Genomic DNA, 13053 nt, shown 5'->3' with positions numbered 1-13053 from the left:
ATTCCTTAAAACTTTGAGGCGAAAACTTCGTTGTAAACTTTAGGTTAAACTGTAGGTTATCTCTAGCGCAGCTAATTCCATTACTGACATCGGTGGTAATAACCCCTTTTCAGATTAATGCTACTAAAAATATCTAGTACATTAATGACAAAAACAAAGTTATTACAAGTCAGTTCATAGCATGAGGCTTTGGAAGTCCGCAGGAGCCGGAAGCTACCTGTCCGTGTGTAGGGGCTGAGGCGTCTCATCGTCTCCCTTCTCCAACATGAAGGGCTGAGAGGGGTTCTGACTCCGCAGGGATGTCGAGAGGAAAACCCTCCAGCCAGTTCAGTGCCCCTACACTTCACTCTTCCATGCTCGGTCCTGTCCAGACGCTCACATGAGGGCACCTCAGGTGACACACTGAGAATTCAGTCCCATTTGTCTTCTCGCAGTCCCACCAGCACACTGGCTGGGTCATGAAGCTCTTTTGGGAGAGTTATACCCTGATGGCCAGGAGAGGACACAGGGGCAGCTGGTCTGCACTCTTTCCGAGCAAGGCGGCAACAGTTGTTTGTTTGTTGGGTTCTCTTTTCTGCATGTGTAGAATTTATTCAGCATAATCACAGGGGCGTTGTAGTCATGCTGTCACACACACACACAAACACAGATATTGCACCACATCCATGTGGAGCCCAAGTGCATTCCATCTGAGACTTACTTATATGCTTTTACGTGCCACAGCCCACCTTTTATATAATACATGTTTCAATGCCAGTTGCTGTGTTGACTTTCTCAGCATCATCTGCAGACATCTTCACGACTGCAGCACCCAGAGCAAGCTGTTTTCCTTCTGCCTCAATTGCAACAATCCTATCTGCTGAAGCGGAGCAAAGCTTAGCTCCTCGAGAAGCTAAGTGTAGACATGTGATATCAACTCCTTTGAGTACAAATTTGATGGCTCCTTTATCCACCTGTTGGTGTGGAAAAAGGGTCTTTTTTTATCTCTTTCTGTGTGGAATAACCTTGGGGTTGGATAAAAAGACCCTCTCTTTTTCTAAATAGAATAACTCTCCAGTTACTGTAAAGATTTCTTTCTGTTCATAGCATACCACTCTTTTAACTGGTTCCTTCTTAGGCATGATTGGATGAAGCCATGGTTCAATGCCTGGGAATGGTTCTACTTGTTCTTAATACCCATAATAGCAGGTTTTCCACTGGCTGTAGCTGAACACATTTTCTTTTTAATCAAATTTCTTGAACATGTTTCAAGGTGAAGGGGTGATGATAGGGAAGGGCCAGGAATGGCGAAAAATAGACTTAGCAAGGATCCCGCAGACCCCCTACACCTGGAAGACAAAAGGGATGGTGGCAGCTGGGGTCGTTACTCACAGGTGACGCATCTGGCCGCACTTTTCCAGCTCTGGGGAAATCTCACTCCTTCTGCTCCTTCAACTACTTCCTCCGACTATTCATATGAGCACTGAGGCAATTTGGGGTGTTCTTTGGGGTTACCAATTTCTCCCTAGGGCTGGTAGCTGAAAGGGTGGAAGTTGAGCAGTAAGAAGGGACCAAGCACTCATTCTCGTTGCAAGAACAGGATGGAGGGGCGGCACCTGGTCTACACAGGAATGGTTGGCCATTTCTGCGGGCTCACAGGGATCAGAAGAGTGTGGGCTTCAACGCTCAGGGGCATCCTCCTGAATTCCACTACCAAGTTAGGGTCCCTCTCACGGCGCTAACGTCCCACGGGCTAGCAGACCTCTGGTGGTTGGCTGACTAACCTCGTCTGGGACTTGGAGCCTGGCTACTTTAACTAATAAATTGTTGATGAAAATAATCAATAAACAATCTATAATAGGAATAGAAAAGCATCTGATTTGAGCCGAACTGTGGACTATAGCCTGGAAGACAACCCCTAAGATAGCTCTGATGAACTGTCCCTGTTAAGCATGGTTTTCAGCAAAGTTTTATATATTGTCAGAACAAAGAACACTAAACAAGTCAGGGATACATTCCTTTAAGTTTTCAGGGAAAAAACAAAAACAAAACAAACAAACAAAAAGCAGATCAGCTCATACACAGCAAGTCAGCATGGCCTTGGCACCTGGAAAATGAGGCTTATTATTGAAGGAGCTTCAGCATTGGCGTCCCAGGAAGGGAAGCATTTCATCTTTATTTTTAACATGGACAGTCTTTACTTCTGGTCAATGTACTCTTTTCTTTAATAATTAAAGCAGAAGCACAATGTATGTTTGATAGGCCACACGCAGGCTGTTCTAGTATGCATAACACTCAAGTTAACTCCTGTATAAGCCAGACGACATCCCCATACCTCAATATGTGAAAATATCTTTATCAAAATCCTGGGTCTGGGTGGGGGGTTCAGCTTTTTCTGCTTTCTTTCTACCCGGAAGCTCCTCTTCTTGTTTCGATGGTGACTAGCAATTACTACCCTGTCGCCTGTGAGAGTTTGCACACCTGGACCATCACCTATTCCAGACACTATGGGTGCCCCACCTAGCCCGTGGAGGGGTCCTTGTTACTGCCAACTGTGGAGCAGTCTAGCTGCCAATTCCCCCTCATCACTGCTTTCCCCCCGTCACAATTCAGTTTCTCTGGAAGGGAATGTTAACATGGATTTTGGCAAGCAGAGTGCAACTTAGGTGTCAACCTCTGTGACAGGGCAGAGAGGGAGCAGGATTGGCCTGATGGCATAGTTGAGAAGGTGTCCGGCCCCGAGGAAGCCTTGGCTCAGCCCATGGGGACTCTGAAGCATATGTGGCCATCACAGGTGTTGTAAGTGCGCCTCTGCACTTGACCATTGGGTGTGGCAGCCCTGAGAGGGTCCCATGCATGGGTGACGCTGCCTGAGGGGATCTTGGCTGGAAGTTGCCTGTAGATGGCACTCCAGCAGCTGGGCAGTGAGTGTTTTCTGGGCCAGAGGTGTGGGTGGCACATCCGTGTGCACCCTGAGTGGTGCCCCATATATTAGAGATGAGTAAGTGGGGAACACGTTAGAGATATTTGTCTTGTCATCTTCACCCTGCTGCACCACCTAACATGCTACACTACCTGATTCTGGTGGTAAACAGTCGTGATGATTAAATTTCTTTAACTTCATTTTGAATTATTACTGTAAAATAGATTGTTTCCTAATATTTACTACATATTCTGGTAGCAAAGTCTCACTATTATCAGTAAAATTAGTTTAGGTTCATTGTGAGTTGTTACCCTGGAGGCTATTGAAATAATGAGGATTCTATTTTCTCACATTGTATAATCTAAGTAGATACACGCTGTTGATGCAGGCACACAGAGGGGCACATCTGGGGGAATATATTAAACAAACGTGACATTAAACACACTTTAGGTAAAGGCATCTTGGGGCCTTGGGCCAAATACCACTAAGGGATGGAGGACTTCGAGTCAGCTCTGCACAGAAGTATCCAAAAATAGCCTGAATATACTACACAAGGAAAGCCTATTCTTTAGTTTGTCATAATTCCATCACTGGGCAAGTCTTGGTGAGTCTTTTGTTGTTGTCGTTTTGGTTCTCCTTGCAATCTACTGGTGCCACTTGAGAAAAAATTTTCAGCTGGAGCAATTTTTCCTCAATCCCCCATCCCCAGAGGACTAGTGGATGTAACCGGAGACATTCTGGGTTGTCACGCCTGAGGAGATGCTAGTGGGTAGAGGCCAGAGCTGTTGCTCAACATCACAGAACTCACGGGACAGCTCCCACAGCGAAAAGTTATTCAGCTCAGAATGTCGTTAATCCCCAGGTTGAGAAATCTTGCCCTAGAGCAAGAGCAAAGGGCTTAAATATCACAAAATGTGCTTTCTGAACTTTTTGAGCAGAGTATTGGACTAAAACCTCTATACAAAAAGTGAATAGACTTGTTGAGGTTAGTGCCACTGTGACAACTCTTGTTGAAAGTCACCCCCACGTGATACTGTACCTCTCATGAGCTTTCAGTGTAGTTGAGCTTTAAAAGCCTGACACAAGACTGGAACAACTTTGGTCTTTCTCACTTGGTCTATGCAAAACTCTAGGAGGAGAAGCTAAAAGGATCATATTATCAGGGGGAAAGCAACATGCAGATGAAACAAGCTGTGAGAACTTTAGCCCCCACCACAGGCAGTGAGGTCTCTGGAGCTCAGCTGCCGTCACAAGCTGTGTGAAGCAGCTTAGGAGTAGATGTTTGTGCAGTTTAGCCTCCTTGACACCAATAAATATTCATTCAATGCCTGCTACATGCCAGACACGGAAATGTCACAGCCCAGTCTCAAGCAGCACCGCTGTAAGCCTGGACACTCAGGACGTGTTATAGGTTCTGTGATAGACACCAGAAGCAGCCTCAGTTGAGGAGAGTACAGAACACAGACTAGCCACTGCAGAGGATCTAATTTGTAAACCTTGCAGCTACAAGGGTCCTGCTCACGTGTGAAGCCAAAGAAGTGCCTGATGAATGGCTGATATCCTTACACTGAGTTTACCAAGAAAATCTGCCCGTCTGGGGGGCTGAGAGAGCAGCACCGTGAAGGACGTGGTAGAGCTGCCGCCACAGCTGCCTGGTCCCTCCGCCCACACTCGGCCAGCTTCCTCACCTCACCTCTCACTTCGTTCATCTTTTTGGCTGAATGAATACATGTCTCTATTTGACTTTTCTCTGGCATTTCTCATTTGTCTGGATGGTTAATCAATAACATTTTAAAAGTATTCGGACACTTTTGACCATATTAGGTATTTTGCAGGTGTTTCTACCTTTAGTCCCTGTGTACTCTGCCATCTGGAATACAATGACAGCTAATAAATTTCCCAGTGGCCAATCTTTGCAAATCTGAGTAGAAATTAGAAACCTCTAAAGCTGTAGTAAATTGAGTGTATGAGAATAGGCTCAATGAAGTTCTGAATATATTTAGTCACGCCAACTTTATCAGGGGAGTTTTTTTCTTATTGTATTTTTGGGCTATATCTTAAAACAATGCACAGCCTGTGCTTAGGTGGCTAGCCTTAGCAAACTACAATAGGTGTTACCATGCACACCCGGGGAAAATCAGAGTCGCCTTTAGTTGTCCTGAGCATCCGACCACCTGGCAAGGGGAGAATAACAGCAGGGAAAGTCTCCAGTGACAGCAGGTACCCAGTTATCACAGCTCTAAAAGGAGGAAGATGGAGCAAGGTCAGCTCACTGGCTGCAGGGAAGGTGCTTACGACTGGCTGTGGCCCCCAGCCAACCTGATAGCAAGCCTGAGAGCCTCAATGAAGGGAAAGAAAAGAGAGACAGGAGGGAGGAGAACAGTGGGGGAGGGTTAAATTCACCTCCAGGTGTCAAAAAACAAGTGTCACAGCAGACACTGGGGAGGAGAGGGGGTCAGGTGGGAGGAGCCGGTGAAGAAATACCTGGAGGACGCTTCCTCCCCTCTCCACTCCAGACGGGGCGCACGGGGCGGGCGACAGTGTTTGCATCCACTCCCCTCACTAAGAATGTGCGCTTCAAGCTGGTCTTGAGAACACACCTCATTCTTCACTGTGACTGCAGGTTGGGTCTTCTCTGCCCACCTCCCCCTCACATTTCACTTTGCCCTGAAGTCTTCATTTTTTCAGGCAAACAGCCTGGCTCAGTGAGAAGACCTGAGCACCCAGGAGGCAAATCCTGAGTCGCAGGTGTAACATATATTCATATTAATAGCTTATTTATATTTATTAATTTAATTTATTATAATAAAATAATACTATATAAATAAATGTACATATAATGTAAATAAAATGTTAAATATGATATACTAATATTATTTTAATATATCAACACTATATGTTCATATTAATCGTACATAGGCTAATTTAGTTAGTGACATCCTTGGCAAGAAGAAAAGCGAAGACTATAGAAATCAGAAGAACTGAGAACTTTGAAGATCTTTGAGATAACTCCATGCCCACGATGTAAATGGAGAGAAGTATGTGAAGGGCTCCTGGCCAGGGCTGCTCACAGAGATATTCTAGGCTCCTTGTTTACTGGGTCAAGAGTGAATCAGGGCGCCCCAGATGTCTGGATAAAAGCAGGAGCCTAGGGTCCAGGGGCCAGCCCCCGTGGACCATGCCTGTCCTTCTTTCACCACATTGCAGTGGCCCAGCCCGCCCGTGCATCACCTCCTCACTTACACTCTTGTGAACAAACGTTACCATTTCTCCTACACAATGAAGTGTGCGTGTTGCAGAAGAATTGACACCTACCAAATAGTGACGAACATCTTAACACTACGGAGAGAGGGAGAAGGAGAGATAGATGGACAAATAGGTAAGCATGCCACAGCTTTAGACTATAATGTAAAATTTATGAAAATAGAAAGTAATGTTACAACTCTTTAGCTCTCATGTTTCCCTGGGGACGCAGTGGTTGAGAGTCTGCCTGCCGATGCAGGGGATACGGGTTTGTGCTCCCGTCCGGAAGATCCCACATGCCGCAGAGTGGCTGGGCCCGTGAGCCATGGCCGCTGAGCCTGCACCTCCGGAGCCTGTGCTCCGCAACCGGAGAGGCCCCAAAAGTGAGAGGCTCAGGTAATGCAAAAACAAAACAAAAACAAAACCAAAAAAACCTCTGTAGCTCTCAGCTTTTATTTTTACCAATGTCTTCGTTAAACAATTTATCAGTCATCTAAGTACAGTAGATTCTAAATCATAAAATAGGATTTTAATTTTGAAGTACTGTAGTTTTCTACATTACCAGAATGTACCTTCAAATCACCAATGTCTTCTTAACCAAAGCAGACATTTGTTGTATATTCAAAGACCCTGTCAGAATGTTCCCAGGAGGTTAAAGAGGAGTTTCCTGGAACATCATCTGCCCTTCCCCTGTTGCCAGAAGTAAGAGTGTTTATTAGTTTTGAGAGAGCTTGGTGAACTGGTTCAGCTCCTACACATGCAGAAATTGCTTGTTGACCAACATGCTCCACTAGGTTCAGCCTCCAATTGAATGTGCCCTAAATCCCGAGCCACTAAGCAGGCCAAGAGCCTCGCTGTCCCATTACCCCCTCTGCTTCCACCCACCAGAGTCATGGGCCCACAGGATGCAGAATAGGCTGGACTCTAGGCCGCTCGTCTCCTCCTACACTTCCCCACTCACAGGCCCAGAGAAACCAAGCTCTTTCCCCTGACCTAAGGAGGAAGGAGATCCAGCAACAGTGCCAGAAGAGGCACATGGGAGGGGCCCCTGCACTCCCAGAGGACCGTGGACTTGTCATGTAGGTTTGAGTGGAACATGGTAGCTGGAAGAGACTCAGGACCTGACACCTATGGGACTTCACCTGCTGTACAGACTCAGAAACCGTCTGTGGGCTGTGCGAGCTGAGGAACGGTGGGGGCACTTGGATGGACTGGAAGTAGAGGGGAGGGTTTTCCCTGTTGTAAAGCACAGGCTGTGGTCTTTCTGGGCTGGAAATATTGACAGCTCAGCACCTAATGGAGGGTGTTGGTTGGAGGTGTCCTGGTATAGAGTTTCTTAGGGTGGTGAGAGGAGATTCTGGGAGGATGCAAAACACCTCCGAGAGCCTTGGGTCACACACCCAGTCTTCTGACACCAGAGGTGGAAGGTAGCAATTTCTTATATTTAAAGCTGTCCCAGGTCAGGACAGCCGATTTCCCAGGGCCTGAACAATGGGGAATACAGTTGGGTGTTGCTAACGATGAGCAGTGTCCCTGAGCAGAGGACAGAAAGGGTTCCCGAGCAGCCAGAACAAAGGCTGTTGGGTCAGCAAGACAGTCATGAAGGGGGTGAGGCAGACACTATGCTGGAACTCACAGCAATCTTTGCCCTTGTATAAGCCCCCACAGTGGAGTGAAGTGTTGGAAGAGGGAAGGGAAGATGGAGGACTGTGCGGGGCAGGCACACAGGTGAGCGTGCATGGAACATGTAGCACATCTTAGTTCCTTAAAGGGTTTTTTTTGAGAAAATAAGGACAGGTCCATGAGGCAGCCCTGAAATATGGATGGTCTAGAAAGTCATTTACTTTTTTCTTGTCAAGCTTTACCTCTTCTGGGTGGAAAGAGAAAAAGAGAAAGAAAGGAAGGAAGGAAGAAAAGAATGACAAGAGATGTCCCTAAGTGTTCACTGGTTCTCCTCCATAGGGGCCTGGCCGTGACCTCAGCAGAATATGCCCTCAGGAGACCAGCACTGTACCTCATGTGACCCCAGGGTGACTGCAGGTCCCAGGGCACTGCTTCCTTGTCCCAAGCACAACAACTTGCCTGGGGGCAGCTGTCCTCTTCACTAGAGTCTATCCATGTCCGGGGTTGTTTTTGTTACAATGAGGGGCACTAATAGTGGGATCATGGTCATGATGGATGACGTTGGGGTTTCCAAGGAAGGGCAGCATGGCTGGGCTTGTGTCCTCTGGGCCTACTGGAAGCTCCAGGTGAGTGGGGGTATGTTGGGGCCAGGGAGGGAAGCAGTACTTAACGTTAGTCAACTGTAGACTTTAAATGGTTAAAATTGAAAATATATATTTTACAAAAAAAAAAAAAAAAAAAACCTCCAAAAACCTGGAGGCATGTGAATGTACGTAAAATCTTATGGCTTAAAAAGAAAAATTCTTAGGCCAAACGAAGGAGTACATTACTGATACATTCTAAAGCATGAGCCTCAAAAGCATGATATTCAGTATAAGAAGCCAGACATAAAGGGCACATATTGTATGATTCCAGTCACATGAAATATTGAGAATAGGCATATCCATGGAGACAGAAAGCACATTTGTGGTGGCCGTGGCCTGAGCATAGGTGGAATAGAAGAGACTAATGGGGATGGGGTTTCTTTTTGAGGTGATTAAATGTTCTGTTATTAGTGCCAATGGTTGCACAACTTTGTGAATAGATTATCAATCACTAAATTCTACACTTTTCAAAGAGTGAATTTTATAGTATGTGAATTATGTCTCAACTTAAAAAATGGTGATTAATAAATGTGATTTTTAAAATAACATGGGAAACATTATCATGAGTTTTATTTGCTTCCTGCCATCCTAAGCTCTGTAGATATGAAAAAAGACCCCCCAACACACACACCAAATGAGAACAAGCACTATTTACTCAGAACTTGTCTATAGAGCACAGGAGTCAGCCACCACCACTCACATCAGGCTGAGACTCAGGGCACACATAAGTGTGGGGACACTTTCTGGTGGCAAAAAAAGGAAGGCATGTGCTCCCCAGAGCTTGTGATGTGAGGAGGCTGGAGACAAGTTGATAGGAAGAGGGGCGTCCTAAGTGATTACTTAAGGGAACATATTTGGCTTTCCCCGCATTTGATTCTACATGGAAAGGAATGAAAATGGCGAAGCTGTGAGTCACTGTCCAAGTCCTGACCCTTGGGGCCTATTGTTGCGGTGGTTGGAGTGTGATTTTCCACATTGGCTGCTGCAGGGTGTGGGGCAGGGCCTTGTGGCTGGAGGGAGAGGTTCCCAGGCTTCCAGGTGGTTTTAGAAAATTCTGCATCCCAAAACCCTCCTTCATCATCTTCAAGCAATCAGATACTCTGTGGATAGAGAAACTTGAATCAATGTTTTTAAAATTAACTGCAGACAGAATTGTCAATGACTAATGGACAATATAATGACATACTAAAAGGCAAATATCAATAGAAGAATCAAACAGAATTTTATAAATTCCTTCCAAACAATGAATATGGTCAATTAAAATCACACACTCATGAACTGCAGTATTTGGTAGTACATATCTGTGTGAAAAGAATTTTCAAATATGAAATACATAAACCATGCAAAATCTCCTTATAAGTCAGCATTAACAATTGAAATTTTGATGATAGGAATCTGTAATAAGTTAAATGGCATCCCCCTTGCCAAAGAATTCCATTTTTCTCATTAGCAGACTTGTATCGCAAAAAAATGTACTAAATATATTTTAAATTTCATAAACACTTTGTGAAAAAAGCTGCAAATGATAGTAATTATTACAGTAATGTGGGTTTACTGTAAATCTTAGGATTTCTTATTTCACTAATGTTCACATTGTAATGAATCTCACAACCAAAAGAATTTCAATTCATTAAAGTTTCTTCTTGCCCCAATACCGAAATCTGGCCATCTGGTCGACCTTGCCGCTGCAGACGTCAAGTGACGTGCAACTGCTGTGAACTTCAACAGGAAGTATCCAGATCGCACACGGGCGAAGGCGCACCACCACGACCCTGACACCCGTCCTCGACCCAGGCCACCATCGGTCTCATTTCTCGCCCTGGGGGGTCCTCCCCTGCGCCCGCTCGTCTATAGGTCGTTTACGGTCTGCTGAGCTTCTTCAGAGAAGCTACCGACAACCGCGCCGACCCAGGACCGCGGCCTGGCTCGTATTTCCTCCCGACCATCACGGATGCCCCGGGCAGGCCCTGTTTCACAAAGAGAAATGGCTACGACCAACGACCACGGAAGCCTAGGAAGAACTGCCGGCCCTCCATGAGCGCCCTACACGCTTGCCCTCGACAGTCCGCGGTGAGGGGACCTGAACAGGTTGGAAACGCAAGCGCCACGCTGACGAGGCGACCAAAGAGTGGGGAAGGGAGCTCCCCGCGTAGACGTTGATTCAATCTGCCGGGTGGATCCCGTCTGTTGACAAGCATCCCATGCCCCTGCCTCAGGGCGATACCCGCCCCCGTGACTGCATCGCGTGGAACCCGGAGAAACTGAAGTGGCCCCTGTTGAGCAGCCCCAACGCCAAGGCTGCAACAGTATGGACCTGGGCCCCCAAGACGGCGAGGAGGCACCGACGAATCGTGACACACGGTGTACGACGCTGTTCACAGACAACCTCCCTGGCCACACGTAACAGGACGTGAGGTCTCCGCGGGCCAAGGGGCACCAGGGAATGCTGGTCGACGGGCGCAGACCTCATCCACAACCTGCAAGAGAGCTCAGCCTCGGCCCCACAACATACATCTCTCCACATTCAATCTCTGGTGAGAACAGAAGGCGCCCACCACTCCACAGCACCGGCATGGTCGCCGCCAGCGTCGCCGGCCTCCCGGACCTCTGGCCCGCGCCTGGAGGGCGAGTCACATCCCTCGCGAAGGTCGCCAAAGCTCAGGAGGGAAGGGACAATATAAAAGCGGCCGCCAGATGACTCCCGACAAGGGGCTTGAACGTCAGCACGATGGATTTTGATCGCTGGACGGCGACGGATCAGCTCCGACCGCCCAAACGCTCGAGTTCGTCTCGGGCCGTCCACCTAGGAGCTACCGGCCCCCAGCAGCGGACGGGGCTGGGAAGATTTGAGCAGGAGGATGCCGCGAAGGAGATGCGCTCCTCACGCTAATGTGGAGAATTCTGTAGTCAGAACTCTGACTCTGAAGACTTGCGTTCCCTTAGTGCCCAGCCTCTTACCTCCTTATCAGGAGATCTTAGCAATTCACTTGGTTGCTCCAATTATCTCTGCCCACCCTACACCTGTGCAGCTCTTCTCTCCATGAGTCTAGAGCTGCTTTCCCAAGGAAGACAGCCCCATGCCATTGCAGGTAGGAGCCAAGGAGACAACTGAACATTTGCATCTGGACCTATGAGAGAAATTTTATGTATCCAACGCAGGAAGATACAAGACTGAGAGGGTCTTATAACTTTAGCACCACATGAGCATAGCTTTCATGAAACAGTGATGCACACTCGGCAAGTCCAGGGGTGTCCTGAAGAAGAAACACACACACACACGCACACACACAAGCACACACACACACACACATCCCCGGGTCTAATAGGAAAACTTACCAGGGCTGGCAATGGTGGGATCAGAAAGCCCATTGTTCCCACTTCTGGGGTTCCCTGGGCTAGAATCCCAGCTCATTCAGGCAGATCCTGGTTGTTTTACTGATGGATCTGTGTGGGAGTGAGGTCTTGGAGCTCCACAGACTGTCATTTGCTGTCCAGTGCTCTACACTTCGTTTTGTGTACTATGCCCCTTCTCGTCCATACACAGTCATAATTAAGAAAATAAGAATCTGCAGGCATTGAATTCAACTTTCTAATTTGAATGAAGGTTAAGAACACAAAGGAACAGAGTTATGTGAATAATTTTGCTAAGGAACTTACCTTTATCTTTTTGAAGCTATCAAAATGTTAATGAGTAGTCTGTAAAAGGTTAATCTTTTTAAAATTAGAAAAAATAAATGATCCTTTATTGCTGTCTCTCACCAAACCCCACTCACCCCAGCACCTATAACATAGGACTCACCTGATGAAACGTCTGCTCCCCACTGGCCTAGAGATTTCTGTTCTGAGTCATTCTCTATCCCCTGTGTTCACCGCATTCCTAAGTCCACTGCAGCCAGTAACATGATGAAGGAGGCCACTGAACCCAAGGGATGACCTTTCAAAAAAGAGAAGGAAAAAACCTCTCCTGTCTTCTGTGTGGTCACAGCCTTAATGGAGGCTGGAGCAAGTGAAAGTAAATGTTCGGAAAGAGAGTGTTTCTACATTGGTCCCTGACCTGCCATATCCCTAACAGGGTGGTGAACATAACTGGCGTTAATATTTCCTGGGTGCACTTAGAAGACCCGCACCCAAAGTAGAAACCTGACCATTTGGCAAAAGATGGATAAATACAGGAATCAAAGTAAGTTTTCTACTCACCTGTTGTTTCATTATCAGGAACTCTGTCACCATCTGCCCTCCTCTGCATCCTTATGCAGGGACAATCCGGAAATCAAGCAGATAAATCTGAGGAAAGAGAAAGCAGCCATGAGAACCCCCTTTCAGAGTATTGTTAGATATATCAGGCATCAATCCCCAACCACTCAGTTGGGAGTGACCCCTCCCACCTTACCCACAGGCATGCGCAGACAGAAGGAACGCTTTTTCCTCCCATGGTCAAGAACAGGGCTGCATTGGCTACTCGACGTGTGGAGAGGACATAATATCCCCATTTTGCAGAAAACAATGCAAATTATGGGGTGTTATACTTTGATTCCACTTACTGTTCAGTTATTATTTTATTAATATTCAGTTCCTAGGATTAACACTTATTCCCAGGTAACCCTTACATGATCTCCTGGAGAGTCCTGTCTCCACATCAAG

The 13053-nt window shown here is 46.7% G+C and overlaps 1 long non-coding RNA gene and 1 pseudogene across 1 annotated transcript; both read right to left on the bottom strand.

Annotated features, from left to right (window-relative positions):
* Positions 1-696: 696 nt before the first annotated feature.
* Positions 697-4611, bottom strand: LOC115850781 (malignant T-cell-amplified sequence 2-like; annotated as a pseudogene).
* Positions 4612-8532: 3921 nt separating this feature from the next.
* LOC132595319 (uncharacterized) lies at positions 8533-12699 on the bottom strand. The gene is made up of 3 exons (XR_009561468.1): positions 12610-12699; positions 12212-12346; positions 8533-9512 (listed from the first exon to the last, which is right to left on the bottom strand). It is a non-coding gene; the product is annotated as an uncharacterized lncRNA (long non-coding RNA).
* Between the last annotated feature and the right edge of the window lie 354 nt (positions 12700-13053).

Source organism: Globicephala melas, unplaced genomic scaffold (assembly GCF_963455315.2).
Source record: "Globicephala melas unplaced genomic scaffold, mGloMel1.2 SCAFFOLD_75, whole genome shotgun sequence".
In the NCBI taxonomy this organism is placed as follows: domain Eukaryota; kingdom Metazoa; phylum Chordata; class Mammalia; order Artiodactyla; family Delphinidae; genus Globicephala; species Globicephala melas.
This window is presented reverse-complemented; position numbering and strand designations above follow the sequence as displayed.